General features: G+C 41.8%; 1 long non-coding RNA gene across 1 annotated transcript in view; it reads left to right on the plus strand.

Moving 5' to 3' along the window:
* LOC117980280 (uncharacterized) overlaps positions 1–6,612 on the plus strand; it is a 64,961-nt gene extending 58,349 nt beyond the window's left edge. The window contains exon 4 of the long non-coding RNA XR_004671537.2: positions 695–6,612. This is a non-coding gene — a long non-coding RNA (uncharacterized LOC117980280). The remainder of the gene's footprint in view (positions 1–694) is intronic.
* The last annotated feature ends 14,132 nt before the right edge of the window (positions 6,613–20,744 follow it).

The raw sequence follows: 20,744 nt of genomic DNA on the forward strand, positions 1-20,744 counted from the left end.
GGCACCATGTCCTCCTTCCCTGACCACCCCTGTCCCTGGCTCAGCCTCGCTGTCCCTGGCCAGCCCATCACGTGTGGAGGGGACCCCTCTGGGGTGTGTGGGTGAGGACTGCCCTGAGTTTGAGCACCAAACTCATGCTAGGCTCAAGGCAAAGTTACTAATCAGGTGATTTGTTTCCACACATTCACCACATGTGCCCTCTCTGTTCCCCTCTCAACTTATCTCATGGACAAATCCTGGCACTTGTTCCCTCACTCTCAGAGATCTTGAGTAATGTTTTATGGTTCCCAGGATTAAGTACAAATCCGTTCCAAACTTACCCACACCCCTTCCTTTGGCCACGCTTCACCTTTTCCCTATTACACCTCTCCACAAAAAACCTGCCCTTGCCAAGCGGCAGTATTGTCATCTCCTGGATAGACACTGGCCTTTAGCAAGTTCTTTCATCTCCCAGGACTTCAAGCTCATCTGCAAATTGCAGAAGGCCTCTAAAGTTCTTTCCCTAAAATACTCAATTCTCAGGCTTGAGAAAATGAGGGCTCCTTTGACAGCAGCAGGGCTAGGCAGCCAGAACTTTTTTTAACCTCAATGGGAGTTGATTTTTGACTTACATCATCCTAAAAAAAAAAAAAAAAAAAAAAAACTGATGCTTCGTTTTGTCAAGCATAACCTTGATCTCTGTTCTCTGTTTCAGGATGACTATCTACCTCTGGTCCCTGGAGTGCCCACTATTCCTTAAATAGGGCATTGTGGAATAGCAAGTGTCCTCACATCCTTCTAGATCATGCCAAAGACTCATCAGGTTCTGGAATGATCCAGTAATAAAAACGTAGTAAAGCTAAAGTTGCTGCAAGTGAGAGAACATTTATGAATGAGATTTGTCTCACTGCACTAACATCAGTAAGTGAATCATTCCACCTCCCACTAGCCAGAAATTCCTCCCGTCAGATCTGCAGGATTCACCATCCAACAGTTTTTATATCCAGTTGGGAAACAGGAAGACGGGTCCCCTATGGTGGATGTTAAAATAAACAAGGTCTGGAAGCATGAAGAACCTCTTGTAGCTCTAAGAAGCTGAGACAGAGAAGGAAGTGCCTGAGCATCCCGTGCAGCATTTTTATACGTTGCCTTGATATATAAGTCAAACTCAATTTACAAATTATGATATGAATGCTAATACCCATTTCTACACAAAGCTGCAACACTCTTTTCTGTTTTTTTTTTTTTAAGAGTTTATATTGCTATTCACTATAGATGAGAAGACAGGAACCGAGAAAATAAAATGTCATGAAAGTTATTGATGCTGCAGAAACCTTGTTAGGTCCTGGTTTTGCAATTTACACATATTCTATGCTCAAAGGCAAATAGGTCCTGGTTCACACTTAGCCATTTCCAGGAATTTTTTCCTCCTTGTTTTACTTTTCATTCCTGGAGATGGAGCCCAAAGGACATACGAACCCCCTAAAACAGTATCCACATCCTTATATTTATGGGTATATGTGCATTTGTTTAGGAAAGGAGCTCAAATTAAGCACCAAAGGGGTTCAGAAACCCAACAAAGCCAAGGACTTTCCATTCTAAATGGAGGTCTCCATCCATCTTTTAGAGTAAGGAAGTGGGTAAAATGGAGCCCACATGGATGCCTGTAGATTCCGTAGACAATTTATTCCAGGGGAGACTCCTGACAGATGTCTGCAATTGTTATCTTCAATGCTCAATAGGACCCTAACTACATTATGTTCAAATTATCTGGTTTTGATTCAAAAAAGTATTTGTTGTCTGCCTACTTGTGTCACAACTGTACTGAATATTAGTGATACAATTGGCATGCACCAGTACAGCTGTACGGGTTGTTAAAATACTGAAGTTCTTCTCTACTGTCCCAGCCAATGCCCTCTCCCTCTGAACCTCTGGAGCTCCCCCAAATCCCTGATCTAAAGGGTTACCTATGGCAATTCAGAGGTCCTGCAGGACCCTATAAGCCCTGTGGTCAGTGTCTGTGTAGAGTGACTGGTCCCACTGACACAGCATTGGTTAACATTTCAACAATCACCCTGAATATAATCAAAAGCAAAAACGGATCAGACCTTGCCCAATTTTTTGCTCATAGCCTGTATTAATCAGGGAAATGAAGCTGCTGTGAAAAACAACCCCCAGATCGCAGTTACCTCATGTAAGTTTATTTCTCAGAGTCCTCATACAGGCTGGCCCTATACCAACCAGGACCCCGGCTTTGACATGGATGACCTCACTTCCATGACATTCCATTGGCCGGAACCCAATCACATGGCTCCAATCTGACTGCAAAGGAAGCTGAGTAATGTATCTTCCTGTGTGCCACACAGTCTGACTTACAGCCTAGAAGGGCACATGGCTATGAATCAAATAATCACATTAATAAATGTAAAGGTGTACCTGGGACAAGCTTCTCTCTCACCGTTTTGCCCAGGGCTCACCTCTGTATGTTCCAGAGTGGTGTTTCTCAAAGATTAGGTGCATCCAAAACCTGCAGGGCTGACTCAAACCTGGACAGCAGGGCCCCACACAACATTCCTGATTCAGTAGGTCTGGGGTAAGGCCTGAGCATTTGGTTTCTAAGAAGCTCCCAAGTGATGCTGATACCAGGACCATACTTCACCCTACTTTGATTCCCAAGCCAGTTTTCCTAGGTCATCAAAGAGGGCCTGAGTCAGGAAAATCTTTTTTTCTCCTGTTGGCATTTCCAAAACTCTTCTCTCCTTGAGTGTCTTGGGATTTAACTGTTTCCCCTCTGGGATTTTGGCATTTAGGTGGTATTGCTGTCTTTCTGACTGAGGTGAGGAGGACCCTGAGGCTCGTGAAGTCTAGTTATATCTTGCCAGTGATGCCTTCCCTACCCCTTCTCCCTCTCTGTCCAGTGTCCTTGCCCAAAATCAGATCTCTCCAAAGCCATTCAGGACTGGCCAATACCACACTACATGGAAGTTGTCTTCAAGTACCCTCCTTTCTTTTTTGTGCTCTTTTTATTTTCCCTCTTATATAAAAACTCTGTTAGCTGCAACTCTCACTTTCTTTTAGAATATTAACTCTGGCTAAAAGGAAACACAAACTAACAATTTTATTATAACCAGGAGCCAGAAAATAAACATTTATTTAAAATGTTTACTTTTCAGTTTCTCCCAGAACACTGACTCCTGGATGTCATTGAACCACTGCTTGTTGTATGTTTCATGTCCAGATATCTTTTCTTATATATGTTACATAGGCAGTGGATAACGTGGTCAGGTAGATTGGAGTTCAAACCCTATCTCTACTTCTGCCCACTATATAACCCTGAGCCTCAATTTTCTCACCTGTGAAATGGGGATAAAAATGCCAACATCATAAAACTCTTGTGGTGATGAAGTAAGGTATCATTTGGAAGCCCCAGGGATAGAAAGCCTAGGCCATATTCTTCAGGTACTTCATACACAGAGATTATTAGTCATTCAAGATGGGGTATCAGTGCCAAGTGCTGGCAGCATTAAACTGCAAACAGCACCTAGGTTTTTATACCACATCCCAATTCTAGCTGTGTGATCCTAGGCAAATTACTTACCCTCTCTGTAACTATAGGCTTTTTGGCACCTGTAAAAAAGGAAATTTAGTTGCCATCTTGTTTCTCCTGTGGGCATTCTGCAACTAAATAGGAAAGAAGATTAAATTCTTTCAGCTCCTTAAAAAGGAGTGTTCTATCAATTCAAACCTATGATTATATAATCTGGCAATATCAGCAAGTAAGCTAAATAGACTATGTGATGTAAACTTGTTTTTCGAGGGAAAAGTTTAGTCCACCAAGAAGGGATTATCTACAAATAATAACCAGCACAATTTTAAATGCGAGGTTGAGTTTTTGGTCTTTCGTTTTTTAGTTTGTTTTGTTTTGTTTTAGCTGATTTTTAACCAGAAGAGCCTGAACATGAAAGTTTTAACTTGCAATCTGGTTGCTAAATATTTAGAAATGTTATATAGCGACTTGAGGATTAAACGTCGATACATCATCCAGGGGATAGCCGAGGTCATTATTTTAACCCAGGGTTGAGTTAGCATAATGTCCTTTCTCCCCCAACTAATTGCACATCAGGCACCTGAGCCAGTTAGCATGTGACCCAACAGCCCCCAGAATCTGGAACTGTCCAGAAGCAATGCTGCTGCTGAAAGGCAAGTTAGGAGAGTTGATGCCATCCATTAGGAAATTGAGTATTTCACATAATGTGCTTTTCCAGCTTAAAGAACTTTGTGAACGACATCTTTCTCACTCTGTTAATGACAGGAAATGAATCATTCCTTGCTTCAGTTGGCCAGCGAAGCTACATTTTTCTAATCTTAGGGAGTTACCCTGCAGCAGGATTTCTCTCTCCTGAGGGCGGCCCTGGAAAGGCCTCCAACACTCAGAATTTCTCAACAGACCTCGACCATACAGGGAAGGCCTGTGCAACCCAGCATGTGAGAAACTCATGACCACTGGGCTGGGGATTTTTAACACGTGGTGTCTCTTCCCCTTCAAGCTCCACAGAACAGTAAATCATGAGAGGATTATTTTTGTTTTCTATTTTTATTTTTTGGCTTAAACAACAGAAATATATTGTCTCCCTGTTCTAGAGGCTAGGATCCTGAGATCAAGGTGTCAGAAGGTTGGTTCCTTCTGAAGGCTGTGAGGAGAAATCTGTTCCATGCCTCACTCCCAGCTGCCGGTGGTTTGCTCTCAATCTTTGACATTTCTTGGCTTACACAAGCATCACCCATATCCCTGCCTTGGTTTTTACATGGCATTCTACCTGTGTTCATCAGAGGGTTTTTTTGTGTGTGTATGTTTTGTATGTTCTCTGTCCTTCTACCTCCCCAGGTGGAACAATTGAGACTTAAATATCACAGAAAGAATGAGACTTAAATATCCCAAAATCAACCCATGACATGGAGTAAAAATGAAAACTTGTCAATGTAGAATCTAACAAACAATATCACATCACCAAGTGGGCTTGAGTGAGTTTCTATCTATGCATTTTGTAAGCTATCCCATCCTTACACCCCCACCTACCCCCAAAAATGCACTCTTCCCCCTGGAAAGCTTGAGCAGATATTAAGTGTTTATGGAGAAAAATAATTGAGGGAGCAATTAAAAGAAGGGAAGAAAACACTGGTCAGTGCCTGAATATGCCGATCTCTCTTCTAAGTATTCCATGGGGTTTATCTCACTTAATTTGAACAAATCAGACCTTGGGCTGCCCAGCCCTACACATTTACGACTTTTTCCATCCCTGTGCCTTCTAATTCTCAGAATCAGCCCTCATGTAGTCTTACTGATTTTAAACAGAGACACTTGATTAGAGGCAAAAATGCAAACCCACAAAACAAGAAAGTCTGTACACCATGAAAGGAGAATTCTTCAACCACTGGCCCAGGAGTGCAGGGCTTTGGCTATCTGCAGAGGCAATCTGTTCCCAAGCCGCTGCTTAGCACATATTTTCATACTCAAAATTGTATCCTAAGTGGGTAGTGTGGAGAGGAAACAAGCAGATACAAAGGGTGGGCCTTCTGGATAAGGAGAGAGCACACAAACATGCAGAATGATCCCAAAACAAATGCAAAGAAACAGCAAAGTGACTTCAATAGCAGAACAAGGAAAAACTGTGAGCTAATGACATACAAAGAGAGGGAGAGGGAGGCAAAGAGAGGGAGGGATGGTAGGAGGGAAAAGGAAGAAAATATGAAAGAACGAAAAATAAGATCTATATGGCAGTCTATGCTATATTTAAAGTGACAGGATCATTTTTCTTTTCTCCAGAGTATAAGCAAAATGATGGTGAACTCTGAATTTGAAATGGATTTTATTTTATTCCTTTTCTTCCGCACAACCCAGCCCCACAATACACACAAACATAGCAGAAAGTTAAGTGATTTTTCAGCCTGAGGGTTTCAAATGCTCAGAACCCTGTAACCATGGGTTCCAGTTCCAGCAGAATAATTAGAGCCCTTCTCCTCCTTTGCCTTTAATGGTTGTTGGTTGGGAGTGCATTCCCTTTACTTTCCTCCTCAAGGTCCGAGTCAGTGAATTTCTAGTCTGTAGCAAGATTCTCTGTTATTTATCAGGGTACATGGGGTAAAAATATGTGTGTTATTATGAGGATAAAAGAGAAAAGATTTAAAGTTCACAATGGGGAAAACATTTTAGCAAATTAATGACTCAGAACTCTTGTTACCCACATCTGTGAGAAGTGATCATTTGTTAACTTAAGTGAGTGTGAGATGAAATGCCTTGATTCCATGTATCAGTAGAAGAATGTGTTGATTAGAACAGAGTCCCAGCTAGAAGATGCCAAAAGCAAGAAATTCAAACATAATCACATTTGCTCCTGACCACTAATGATTTTAATTGAGGTGTCACATCTTTTGTGAAAACAAATGATTAACTGTGGCTATAAGATAAAAACAAGGCTGTCATTAGTGGTTCCAGAGGCCATTAGTGGTCAAGATCATTGGTTCTGGCACAAGACAGCCTGGACTCACATCCCTGTTTCATCACTTATTGAGTGTGTGATCTTGGTCAAGTTACTTAACCTCTCTGTGCGTTAATTTCCTCATTTGTAAATTGCAGAAAGAGTAGTACTATGGTCATTGAGTTATAGAAATAATTAAAATAAATGAGGTAATACATGTACAACAATGAGGAACAAAGTCTGGTACATGATATGAACTTAAAACTGATAGCTTTTAAGATTTTAAACCTATCTATAATAGTATAGAGCCGTAATGTTCTAGAAACAAGGAGGAAGGAGTGCCTCCATCTACCCTCTTGTCTAAGGGTGAGGATCACTACCAAAAATTAAAGTTGTTACAAAGGTTATGTGTTTCCTACATGAACAATGTGAAGGTTAAAAAATAAGTAAAAGAACAACTGAAATACAGGCATTGATTAGTTTAGTGTTTCGCTATGAACATTCACCACACATAGCTGAAAGAAGTTATTTCCTTTCCAACAACACTTGTCTTCCAAATACCACTAGCTAAATGGGAGATGCAAATATAAAGAGAAACATGATCCTCACTGTTTAGAGGGGCACAGCCTAAAAATGAGGCATTACAACATAATGCTCCAAGCACAGTGTCAGAGCACCAGGGTGTGCACAAAGCAATGGAGGACCACAGAAAAGGAATGATTAGTTCTACCTGGGAAATCTGGAGGAATATGTGTGCTGAGTCTTAAAAGATAGGTATGAGTTCTTTAAAGGATAAGAAAATTCTCTAAGGATAAAGTAGGACAATACTGTGAATGGCCCTATATGATATTCTGAAGAGGATTAACTTTACCCTGTAGACACTGGAGAACCCTTCCAGAGTTTACTCAGTGAAGTAGTGGGCCCATGTCTATGTTTCAGAAAGATACCTTTAGTGACAGTGTGGAATATGGGTTTGATGGGGCAGAAAGATCAAAGGAGGGATGACAAGGCAAAGACTACTGAAATAGCCTAAGTATGAAAGGATGAAGCCTGAACTAGGATGGAGTCGACAGGTGGAAAGATGGAGACGGCTGAATACGACCAGGAAGTGTCAACTACTGAGATGTCTGTTAGGACTTCAGAGTCAAAATGAGCCCAAGGATTCTATTCTTGGACCAACAGCCAGAAGGAATAGACACAAACATTTCTCTTGTGTTTTGGGTGGGAGTGGTGAAAGATACAGATGTATTTGGACATACTGAGTTTGAAAAGCCTATGAAGTAATCAGATGAAGGCACACAAAGATAGGTGGGACCAAGCCCTAGAGTTTACGCAGAAGACAGGAGTCTGCAACATGTCACTAAATGTCACTGGCATCCAGGTTGTCTTTGAAGATAGTTGGGGAGGGCACATAAAGTCAAGGAAAGGTCAAGGATGGAATCCCAGGGAACACAAAGTGGGGCAGCTGATGGAGCTGTGAGAGGGACAGGAATGTGGTTAGAGCACTCGGCCAGGGGACTCTGGTTCTAATTCGGACCTCATGCTAACAGTTGACTCTCCTTTTCACCAAGCATATTGATGAGAAGACTGTTTCTCTCTATTGGCTCTCTTGTTAAACAGCTCAGTAAACATCTATGAAGAATAGGGAGCCTGGAAGCTGGTACTGGAAACATCACTGATGGGTAATGGGGACACTACTTCCTGTCTCGCTATCCTTGCCACAGCTTGGACTCTGGGACAAGACCACACATGTTCTTTGTATGACCTGTCACTGTAGAAGGATCCACCTTTTCACCCCACGGCTTCTCCAGAGACGCCACTCCATTTCTGGCTCCATGCCAGATCACGCTGGCTGCACATGGTTTCTCAGCCTCCTACATTGCAAAGTGTTAGCTTCAGTTGGTCCATAAGCTTTTACAACCTCCTAAAATAATCTTGCTTAATGCAGTCTCAAGGCTTGAATATTTTCAAAAACACAGGACAAGCTATAGGTTTACCTGTTTTAGAGATATGTGTAATCATTAGAGTCAGATGAACCATGGATTACAATTTTGTCTCTGTCCCTTGCTGGCCACAGGATTTCAGACACTCTACTTAAGATTTTTGACTGCCATTTCCTCATTTAAAAAATAGGGCAGATCCTTTAAGTTGGGTGCCAATACTGCTTTCATTCTTCTTTTATAACAAAACTCCAGTTTTGACAGGTATCTGCCCCTTTTCATATAGCCATGAGCCCCACAGGGGCTTATCCCACCCTTAACTCCAGAAGGGAGTAGACCTGATTGATCTAAGAGTAATTCCGTTTGCTTTCCCAATGATTGGTTCATAAATGGGCAAAATTCTAAACAATAAAACAGAGAGAAAAAATCTGCTGCAGACATTTGGAGAAATATTTCTCACTTCTAAGAGAGAGGCACATGAACAGATGGTCTCACTCTGGACTTTGCTATGTTTGGCTGTGATGACTGAAACTGCTGCCGCCATCTTGCTTCTAGCCTTAGAGTGAAGCCAGTGGAGGAGATGGCAGAACAGAGAGAAAGGATGAGGACTGCACTTGACATTTTGGATTACTGAATCAACCAACTCTGCAGACTGATCTAATTCTGGACTTCTTGCCATGGTTTCTCATCATTTAAACCAGCTTCCTAACTGGTTCAAATATCCTAACTGACAAAATGCTGGTAACCTTTTCATAGGATTGCAGTGAAAATTAAATGAAATGCCGTGAAGTGCTGGGGTTGTATGAAGTACTCAGGTAGCTATTGCTACTATCATATTGCACCGTTACAACTACTTCAGCTCACCTTGATGTCAGTTATTTGCAGGGAAGTTCAATCTCGTCTGGTTCACCTTGGGAAAATATCATACAAACACTGCCCATTACTTTGTTCTACGATCTTACAGCTGAACCATTATATTCACAAATTGAGTACTCTCCACATGTTGTACTGAGCACATGTCCCAGGTTATCTCATTGAATCTTTATAGTAATTCAGAGTAAAGTTCTCACTTGTAATTTACCATTTTGCTGATGATAAAACTGTGGCTAAAAAAAGGAACCCAAACCTACGTCTGCCTGCCTTCAGAGATTGTACCTCCAAACTGGATATTATCCTGCTTTACTTTTGAATGTTGAAATGACACATTTCACAGGCACCTATGAAAAAACAGTAGGTGTCTCTTGCAGATCAACCATGTGTAAAAACTTTTGCAAATAGGCACTTCAGTGTGTGAAGCTCCAGATGAGGCCAGATGATGCACACAGAGTTGAGGATATTTAGAACTAACTAAAGGGTGAAGAGACTGGATGCAGGAGGATGAGTAGGGAAGCAAACGATGAGATACACATGACTGAGCTGAGTGAATTCTACAAAATGGTGAGCTCACTCGAAAGAAGCAGAGGCTCCCAGAACATCATGATGAGCAGGGAGCAAGCTCCCTTTGTCAGGCAAAAGACATATTTATTCTGCTTTGTCCTAAATAGTGTTATCGATAGTGAGCAGATGTATGTTCATTTCTGATCTAAAATATACATTATATTTGTGTGTGTATAGTCACCAAAAGACAACTGCAAAAAAATATTGCAACATTTCAGCAGAGATTTTCTCTGGGTGGTGAAATTATGAATATTTTTATTGATCTCTTTTGGGTTTCTTTTCATGTTTTCCTAACCAAATTATTTTACATGTATTAATTATGCAATTAGAAAAATAGTTACATAACTGTGTGTGTGTGTGTGTGTGTACGCATGCCCGTGCACACACACACACACACACACACACACACTGTCTATTAACCACACTTCTGCTAGGTCAGTCCAGCTATAGTCATTTCCCCTCTCTTCTTTGTCCAGGCTCTTCCCTCCTCTCTTTAAGCCACCGGCATCTTTTCACTTTTTTCCTGCTTCTCTTCCCCAAGGCAGTGGGCTCCTATCTTGAGGGGAGGGAGGCCATCTAGAAAGAGCATCCCGCCCCTCACCAGCCATCCTGCTTTAGCACCATAGAGCCAGTGGGGAGATGAAATTGTGCATGGGGGCACACTGAGGATGTCCCGCTGAGGGGAGCAACTTGCTCTCAGATAACAGTTCTGCAGTGGCTCCACCATCAGTCTGTGTTGAGCTAGGTGGTGAGTATGACAAATACACTCTTCCAAGAGGTAATTAGCAGAAGAAGGAAAAACATCTCTGAAAATTCAATAGCACTAGAAAGGGATAAAATCACATTTCAAGACACATATTTTTCTTGATATTAGAAAATACCCAATCAGTTACTTTTGCACTTTCCTTATGTTTTGGAAGATGGAAAGAAAGAACAAAGGGAGGGAGGGAGAAAAGAAAGGAAGGGAAGAGGAGGGGAAAAAAAAAGAAGGAAAGAACCAGCAACAACAACAAAAAGGCTTCCCTTTCCTGAAGTCAGTGTTAGAGTTTAAAAGAAATTACCTTAACAGATAGCTCCAGAATTATCTTTAGAAAACTGTTTCTTTATGAAAACAACTTAAGCAGGTAGGATAGGAGAATGTGAGGACAAGGGTTAGCAGGAGACAAGGCAATCAAAAATATGACATGAACAATGTGGACTTTTAAGAAAAAGTACATCTAACTCTCAACTGAGGTCATGTGCTTTACTGAGATGTGAAAATGTAACATTCTTCTCTGATTCCCTCAAACCCTTGGTAACACCTAAAACACACACACATACACACAGAGGGGGTGGGGCCTGGAGAAATAGGGGTAGTTTTATGAAAATCAAAATGGCTAAGCTCTTTGTCAGGGTTGACACAGGTGAGACCCAGGTACCAAGGATGAGACCATTCATACCCTGAAGCAGAGGCAGGAGAGCCAGTCTAGAAGTGACATCCACAATACTCAACAGGGCTGACGCCCAAGCATGGCCATGGGCTAAGGACTGCCCTGAGGCACAATATCTGTGGCATGAAAGAACCAGTTTCATCCTCATGACAACCATCTGACGTAGAAGCTATTCTGACCTCCATGTTCTAGATGGGGGAGGCGAGGCTTGGGAGATTGAGTAACATGCTCCAGACCCCAGGCTCTTCATCACTCAGCTGAACCACCTCTCCTGAAGATGATACATCCCATGAACACAAGCAATGCTATTGAACTTTTCCTCAGATTTTTGGATGGGGGTAGATTTCAAGGCAATCTTGTTTTGAAGTGGCAAGAGGGGCTCCATCTGACATTTGAGTCAAAGTGATATAACATAGTAATGATTTGTACTCAGACACCCCCTTTGCTTCCTAACTTCAAATGTGACCTTGGAAAAGCTATTTCTCTTCTCTGATCCACAGTTTCCTCAACAATAAAGTGGTAGGCTGTTAAGAAGACCTGCCTCATAGGATCTTGTAAGTCCTAAATTCACCAGCGAACCTGAAGTGTGCAGCACGGGGCTTAGCACATAAGTGCCCAATCAATAGAGCCTTTTATTTGCTCTCTGCAGTCAAAATATATACCTATGCTGAGGGCACAAGCAAACAGCTGGCCACTAGCAAACCTGCTCAACCTCTGACTGTCAGGTGCACCATCTGTAAATGCAAAACATCTGCTTTACTTCATATAAGGCAGTAGGGTTTCTGTCAAATAAAATAAATATAGGCCTAAAGAAAAGTTAAGGGAAATAAGCATTCAAAAGGCCACTTTAATGCACTATTGTGTGAATGGAGCATAAAAACAAAAAATAAAATGTTCCTGCCACTGTCTGAATATATTGGGATGAGTTACAACTTGGAATTTACACAGTACCATTTTTCCAAGGATTAAAATTTCTTATTCCAAGTTCAACACATATGCTGATGCTCTGCTTTCTTTCTCCCACCAGGATTTTTATAGGGGAGCCTGAAATAAGATTAAGCAAACATAACAAACCCATATCACATTTTCAGTTGAAAAAAAAAAATGAAAGCCTGAATCAGTCAATCCACCTCTCTACTTCCAGCTGAGCCATAAATGTCAGTTGTTCTACTTCAATAGAAACAGAGGGCCTGTATCATAACTCTATGGGGAGCCAAGTGAGATGAGAAACGGACCCAGAAAAAAAGAGCCAATTGTTTAAAAAAACTGCAATGCTGGATGTACTTGGAGTTCCCAAAAAGCAGTAATTGCTGAACATCAAATTTTTAGCTATCAAAGGGCCACTGTTAAAGAGTTAAACCACATCCCACAAGAGGGCTTTGACAACATGTGATGTGAATAGAAATGTCTCCCACATTTTCTTTTTTAAAATATTCTACGGGAAATAAAGAAAGCTGGTAAAGAGAATCACCAAATGGAAGGGAAAAGGTTAACTGCCCCCTACGTTGAAATGTAGCCTGCATAAATGGTGAATTGTGGGGCCACATGTGTTCCTGTTGATAGGTGTGGAAACATTAAGAATAAGAAGTCTGAAATTGAATCCGTGAACTTGTTTTCACAAAGTAATTCCTTTAAAAAAATTATACATTTAATGTATCTTAGATGGAGAAGAACTTTTGTTTTAGAAAGGAGAAGAAAAAAGAAATTCCATGGTTTTCAGAATTTCAAATGGCTTAAAATGAATTTTTATCCTCTGAAAACAAAATCAGGGTGCCTGTGAGAGAACAAAGGAAGATCTCACTATTGCACCATCCAGCTCATACTTCAGCAAGTTTTGCAAAGCAGGTACAAAGTAACTTGTAACGGCAGTGCCCTATCAACTTCTCTATCAGTTTACTTCACCCTGTGCCTTAGAATTGGAGTCTCAGGTGTCATTTCACAAAAAGAGTTTTCCCACAAATCAAAGAAAGCGAAGCTGTGAATATTGCTAATGAACAGAGATAGTAGTATCAGTAAAACTCTCTCTCCACCCTCCCCCTACCACACATACTCTCTCACTTCCATTAGGAAGACCCATGCTCTGTCTGTGACCGTCCCTGAGGCATGGCGTTACACTGAGAAGGTCACTCTCAGGGCAGAAGACACAGTTCTCAGAATACTCAGTAATTCCCCTGCTGGGTGGGGCAAAATCCTTGGAATGAGAAATCTAAAGGAACAAAAATCATCTTGAAAGTGCTTTTGAAACAGTGAATTTTCTGTATGTTGAACAGAGGACCATTTGATTTCATTTTTATTTTAAAATGCTTGTGGGCAGAATGGTCTGATGTGCCACTTCTGTGGGTGTTTCCAGCAAGTTTAGCCAGTAAGAAATCTGCACCAGGAACTCTCCCCTTCAGAAACAACACATCCCTCCATCTGCACCTCCTTTCGCACGTGCAGAGGTCAATAAGTTAGTAGTAGTTGTTCCTTTACCAGACGCAGAGGGGATCCTGGAGATATTAAAAGACTCGCCTGCTCAAAGATCATTCCCCATGTAGCTTTTCAATTAAAGTCAGTTGTTTAAAGAATAGATGTAGAATGGGCATTAAGATGGCCCCTGATTTACAATGCTTCAACTTAACAATTTTTTGACTTTATGTCAACGCAAAAGAAATACGCGTTCATAGAAATCGTTGAGTGTTGAATTTTCCTCTTTTTTCTGGCTAGCTACATGCAGTACAATGCTCTCTCATGATGCTGGGCGGTGGCAGCGAGCCACAGCTCCCAGTCACAAGAGTAAACACCGATACTCTGCAGTGTACTGGGTTGCTCGATGATTATTGTCCAATTGTAAATTTGTGTTCTGAGTGCATTTAAAGTGGACTAGGCTAAGCTTTGATGTTTGATGGGTCAGGTGTATTAAATGCATTTTCAACCTTCAGTGGACCAACCTTTTAATACCTCTGGGATCCCCTCTGTGTCTGGTAAAGGAACATCTACTACTAACTTATCAGGAGCAGTTCCACTGTAAGTCAAGGAGCATCTATCTGGGTGGAAGACTGCAGTGAGGGTGGGGTGAAGGCAGAAAGGGATCAACGAGAAAAGAGCTGAGAGCAGAAATCTGCTTGGGCTTCACAATGGGGCTGTGTGAGACCCTGCAAGGTGGGATGAGCAGACACAATCAGGAGTTGCAGAGATTAAAGGAGCTAAAGATGCCCATTTCCTACTTTTCAATTATTTTTCCCAAGAAAGGCCAGCTGAGTCCAGAAAATGAGAATGAACTAGGAAAGTTCACATTCCTGCAACTTTTCTCACATTACAATGAAACAAAACAGATTTAGGGAAGATACCATCACGGTCACCTCTCATAATAAACCGGATTAACCTTAGAGTCACAGATATACAACAGCACATTCAAGGACTGTAAGAGTTAGAGGAGATGTTTAGCGATCTAGTACAAGAGTTCTGAACATTTGGGGAGCCACAGACCACTTTAGAAAATGTGATAAAAGCAATAAGCCTTCTTTTGAGAAAAAATATTTATATCCACAAAGACATAACATATTATAAACTATTCCAGAGGGCTGGCAAGATCTCTGAAGCCCTCTGGGTCATGAATAAAAGACATCTAACCCAGCTACCTTCCATCCACTCCCACCCCATAATGATGTGAGGAAGCAGAGGGCCTGATGGGTAAAATAATACATCATAGTTTCAAATAGAGTTGCAGCAGGGCAGCAGAGTTAGCTCCATTGCCTGATTCTTAAAGCAGAATCCTTTCCACTACTTTGTGAATCATAAAGGAAATATCCACTTTGTTTATATCTCATGCCCAACATGCATAAAAATTAATATCTCCGCTGCCACTCAAGTCTCTAGGAGCCACAAGTCAAAATGTCAGAAACCTAGACAACTAAACAAGAACATCCTTGTTTTTACAAACACAGTGATTTTTTTTTGATTCTGAGTAAAACACATTCTTATGACAGCTACCTAGATACTCTTAAAGTGAGCATCCCACTGATCCCTGTCAGTCTGTTCCCAGATGTGACCATGACCAAGCCTGGACCCCAACATTTGCCATATGCACAGGTGTACTCGTCTACTGCTGGCTGGACATCTTTTTGAAGCAGTTCCATCTTATTCTCATTATTGTTCAGCAGAGAATTCTGTCCCCTTTTCCCTTTCTCTATTCAGAATGTGGGCTGCTGTTCTTTCCAAATCATGGCAAACTTTCCAAGTTGTCATGGGGCCAAACCCTCTCGCTCACCACCTCACATCACTGATTAATAGGTCCTCTTGAAATCTGGGCCTGAAGTGTAAGCTATTGTGTTGCAAAGGGCCCCTTCAGGCAATGAATCAGGGATTTGGGTGGGCTATTGTAGAATTTCGGAGCATGTAATATATCTTTATCACTTGGCTAGGGATGCTAATCAAAAATTACTGCATACCAGTATTTTTTTGGATCCCTTTCTCCCTTTACAAGAGCAAAGACTTGTCCTTAGAGAGGCAAAGATTCTAGGAAAAAGTAGAACACCGGTTACGTAATTTTTTTCAAAAACTAAGTATGTAGAATGCTAATCTTTCCAAGACTGGTCATTATCCAGGGTGCTATGGTCATTGCCTAATGCAAGAGGCTGCATGGAACAAAATGCAAGTCCTTGGGGCACCAGCCGGGCCTGCCCCAGGGAGGACAGGTTCTAATGCCAGGTCAGACTAGTCCAGTCCACCAAGGGTGGCCATCCTAAGCTTTTGATATGACTTCCATGCTTACCCCCATCTCATCCGCCTTCCAACCCACATGCTATTCACAGCTGGGAATGCTGCACACAGCAGAGTCACCCTTTGGGGACTCCTTAGAAACCATGTGTTAAGCTCCAGAGTCTGATTTGACTCCCAATGGCCAGTTGAATCCAGGAAGCTGCAGGAAATGTGTCCATCCCTTCCACTCCAAGACAGCTTTCAACTCAGAACACTTCGAGGTCACACCTTTTTCTCGCTTAGGGAAAACCAGCAGACATCCTGCTGCTGGGTAATCACTGGGCTATGGGCAGAGCTGTCCATGACAGGACCTCACTCAGCAGCGAAGGAGAGAGATCTGGTGTCAGTCTTGTGAATGAGCACCTGGTAGTACCCATTCAAATGGCCCCTGGATGTGCTGACCCTGGCTCAGCTTTCAAGAGCTCCTTCTAAGCTGGCTACAGCCTCTCCAAGGAATGTTTTAAGGCCTAAATCTCAACCTGCCAATAGCTTGACCTCCTTTGGGATCAAGCCTGCCCCTCTCTCCTTCCCTACCCTGGCTGTGTGACTGCCTCCATCCATCTCACTAGGTTCAGAGTCCTGGATCATATACTTCTGCCCTTTCTCTAATTTACTGATGGAGTAAAAATTGTATCACCTACTTCCCTCAGGATCTTCCCTTTTCAAGAATCTATTTTTGGCAATTCCACTGGGTATATAACTCCCCAAAGTGAAAGCAGAGTCTCAGATACTTCTATACTCATGTTCATAGCAGCATTCTTCACCATAGTCAAAAAGTGGAAGCAACCTAAGTGTCCTCGGATGGGTGAATGGATAAACAAAATGTGTTATATACATATGAGAGAACATCGTTCAGACTAAAATGAAATGAAAGTCCTACGCATGCTACAACGTGGCTAAACCTTGCAGACATTGTGATAAGTAAAATAAGCAAATCACAAAAGGACAAATATTGTGTGATTCCCCCATATAAGGTACCTAAAAATAGTCACATTTACAGAAACAGAAAGCAAAATGGTGATTGCCAGGGACTGAGGGGAGGAAAATGGAAAGTTACTATTTAATGGGTATAGAGTTTCAGTTTCTGAAGATAAAAAGCTCTGGAGACGGATGTTGGTGATGGCATCACAAAAATGTGCATGTACTTGGCCAGGCGTGGTGGCTCACACCTGTAATCCCAGCACTTTGGGAGGCCGAGGGGGGTGGATCACAAGGGCAGGAGATCAAGACCATCCTGGCTAACACAGTGAAACCCCGACTCTACTAAAAATACAAAAAATTAGTTGGGCATGGCAGCACATGCCTGTGATCCCAGCTACTCGGGAGGCTTAGGCAGGAGAATCGCTTGAACCCAGGAGGCAGAGGTTGCAGTGAGCCAAGATCCTGCCACTGCACTCCAGCCTGGCTGACAGAGCGAGACTCTGTCTCAAAAAAAAAAAGTGTATGTACTTAATGTCACTGAAAAGTATACTTAAAAATTACTAAAATGGTAATTTTCGTATCATTCATATTTTAACACAATTTTTTTCTGAAATGTTTAAGTCTACCTCAGGGAGCAAAAACAAGACTAACAAAATATAAACCGAAGGAAACGTGCTGAATGCATTACATTAAAACTGAAGAGATGAGTTACTGCTTACATATACCCTGCATTTATTCACTCCCCTGTTGTGCTTAAACAGCTTCCTTCAAATTTCTGGTGGCTCCTGGAGGCCTGTGAGGCAGTGACATGACTCTGAGAGACAGAACATCCCTGCAGGCCCAGGAAGATGTGATCTTTCCCACGTGTTTCTGCTGAGATGATAAGTATTCACAGCATGACATTCTGAGAAAAAAAATTACATAAAAGCAATTTTCCTCAGTACTATTTCTGGACCTTGTATGAGTCACTCATTGCCTTCTGAAGTGCTTGCATTGCTAATGAGGGCTTTCCATGCACAATACAGCAAGAATCCTTCAAAATTCTATTGGGATGGAGAATAAAGAAATTGCTGTTTCATTCTTAGGTTCATCCTGAAGGGTTAGAGACAAACTAAATGGAAGAACCAACCACTTATGCTATGCTAGGTGCTTTATCTACAAAGCCAGCCACCTGGGAAGTACAAGCTCAATGCATCTAGAATCCCCCATGCCTGTCTGAGTAGTGTTTAATTCTTCCAAGAGCTTATTGTACCAGCTGGAAGAAATACAGTGACACACTTCTTAGAGATAAGTCTATCTCTTGTTATGTGCAGAGCTGGAATCTTGTGTTATGTGTGGGTAATTACATTTATAATAACCACTCTTAGAATGGCTATAAGTTCAAAGGGACCTCACGGTTGAAAGGCTCCTAAAAGATCAATTTAAAAGTTGCTCCAAATAGACTAGGACTCTAGTTCAAATGCTTCTTATAGCTAACGGTTCACAGGACAGCCTATTATCAAAGGATTTGAACAAATTAGCATCTGTCTTCCTTTCCACCTACCTCCCACGTGAAGTTAAATGAGCACACATATGAAAACTGTAAATCCTTATCCAAACAGGAAGAATTCCTATTAGCCCCCTTTGTAAAAAGGAGGAAACAAAGACAAACAGAGATTTAAAAGTTTGCCTAGGATGGCCCAAGAAGTCATTAAAGAGTGTGACTGAAGGCTGCTTTTAGTGGCTTCAAGACTTGTACTTTTCTTCCTATGCTTCATTTCCATTCCAAACCCTCCATACTCAAGGAGCATCCACTTGTTGAAAGTTACTTAGATCCCTTGGTCTATTCAAAGAAGGGACAGAGGACCAAGTCAACAACCAACCGAAGAAGAGGAAAACTCCTCTCCTTCCCCTTGTAAGCAACCTGTGCAGGTGGAAGAGCTCCTTATTTTCAAAGAGGCAAATGATCCATTTCTGAAGGGGATCTCCAAATTCTGGTCAGTTCCCTTCACAATGGGCTGCTCTCTCCTCGTGTCCAGGTGGCTGTTAACCTCATTTACTGTTTTCTCATTCTTTCCTCTGGATAGTATTGTTACTGAACAAACATTTCTCCAGGAGTCATTTCTGCTTCTGACACCAAAGCTACTTTCCCTCCTGCTTCCCATTTCTGTTGAATTCTTAGACTATCAGAGCAGGTGCCAATCCTAGAGATTCAGCCCAGAGAAGTTCAGATACTTGCCCAAGAAGGTTACACATGTAATCTGTGGCCCAGGGAGTGGCAAATCTTTTATGTCTCATCACTCAAATCCTTATCTCTAGCTCAGTGCCTGGCATGTAGTAATCACTCAGTCAATATTGGATATAATAGGAATGCTTTTCACATCTTACATGGAACCAATCGTTCTATTTCTTGGTAGGAGGTGGAACAGGGAATAGAAATGCAAACCACCTTTAATAGTATTTGTGTGGCAGCCAATGAGAGGAACAGTACTCAGGGCTTAGAGGGTGCAGTTGCTCAGTTTAGTATTGAAGATTGGACTTCCCACCACCTACATACGGTCAATGTGTTGTATAGTTTATGGATGACCACTATGTCTAGCCACAGGTCAAGTAGGAAATTTGTGTGTGCATGTGTATGTATGTGTGTTCATGCATGTGAGGTAGGGAGAGAGAGATGAGGACACAGAAAAAAAACATAAGGACTAACTCTCAGATAGGGACAATAGGTTGTCAGAACGAACCAGGAAGTGTGTGTCAGTGCCTGAAGTTCCTGTGTTTCCAAGTTCCTCTGTGCCAGTCACTGTCGGCAGAAATCATCATGTCACATTTACAGGTAAAATTGAAACTGAGGAAGAGCAAATTCTTAGTCACTGCCTTAAAATGTCCGAGTCCTGTGAATATTCCCTCCCACTAGGCTGGGAACAACTGTCTGCACTCAAGGCTGCCTGCACCCACCTGAGTGTAGGGGGCATAGAAAAGCTGCTTCCCTTTTAATGAGAATAACCCTGAAACCTGTTAACAATTGTCCGGGGTTGGACTCTGTTTGGGTCCACGGACTGCTCCCTGGCCCAGGGCTACTCAGTTCAGCACTGGTCCCTTCAGTGTGTCTGAACCAGGCAGGCTGAGGGAGAAGGCCTTGCTTGCTTGCTGAAGTTTTGAATGTGGCTGATAAAGCTATTGAGCATTTTCAAAGCCATGCAACGTTTTCATGAAGAACGACATTAAGACTTTCAGTCTAATTGTACTAAACTGTGCTTCAAAATCCTTTTCAAACCTATGTGCATTTAAAAGGACTAAACTATTGCCTTCTGTCTTTCTTTGCCAAAAAAATTCAGAGAGAGGGACCTGTGTTGGTACAACCCTAGTCTCTGACAGAAGGATGACAGCATCTTGTAGGCTTATCTCTCTTAGCTCCTTTGTAAGGACAGATTCAGTGCAGGCAAAGGCAAGACAGGCCTTTTGTGATCAATTCACCTTTTCTTGTTCCCATATACTGGTCTTTTATCTGAGGTCAGGGAGCCTGAAATCCTCAGAGGTAACAAAATTAAAGGCATATTAAAGGTTGTTCAGCTCCACAAAAGAAAATTATAAGTCGTCGTTAAGTTCTCACAAGGAATCTTATCCAAAGGGTCTGTTGTATTTTCAAGTATAGAACCTGACACACAGATGTTCAAAACTATTTCTTTCATTGAAAGCTTCACAAAAGCAATATATCACTGAAAACCAAAAGATATCTGAAGAAAGGTTTTTTTCTATGCAGACACAAGAACAGAGAAATGCACAAGAGACAAAGCTTTTAAGTGGGCTCCACTGGGCACTCAGCAGAACCTAAAGTGGCCCCA

This window comes from Pan paniscus, chromosome 4 (genome assembly GCF_029289425.2).
Source record: "Pan paniscus chromosome 4, NHGRI_mPanPan1-v2.0_pri, whole genome shotgun sequence".
Taxonomy (NCBI): Eukaryota; Metazoa; Chordata; class Mammalia; order Primates; family Hominidae; genus Pan; species Pan paniscus.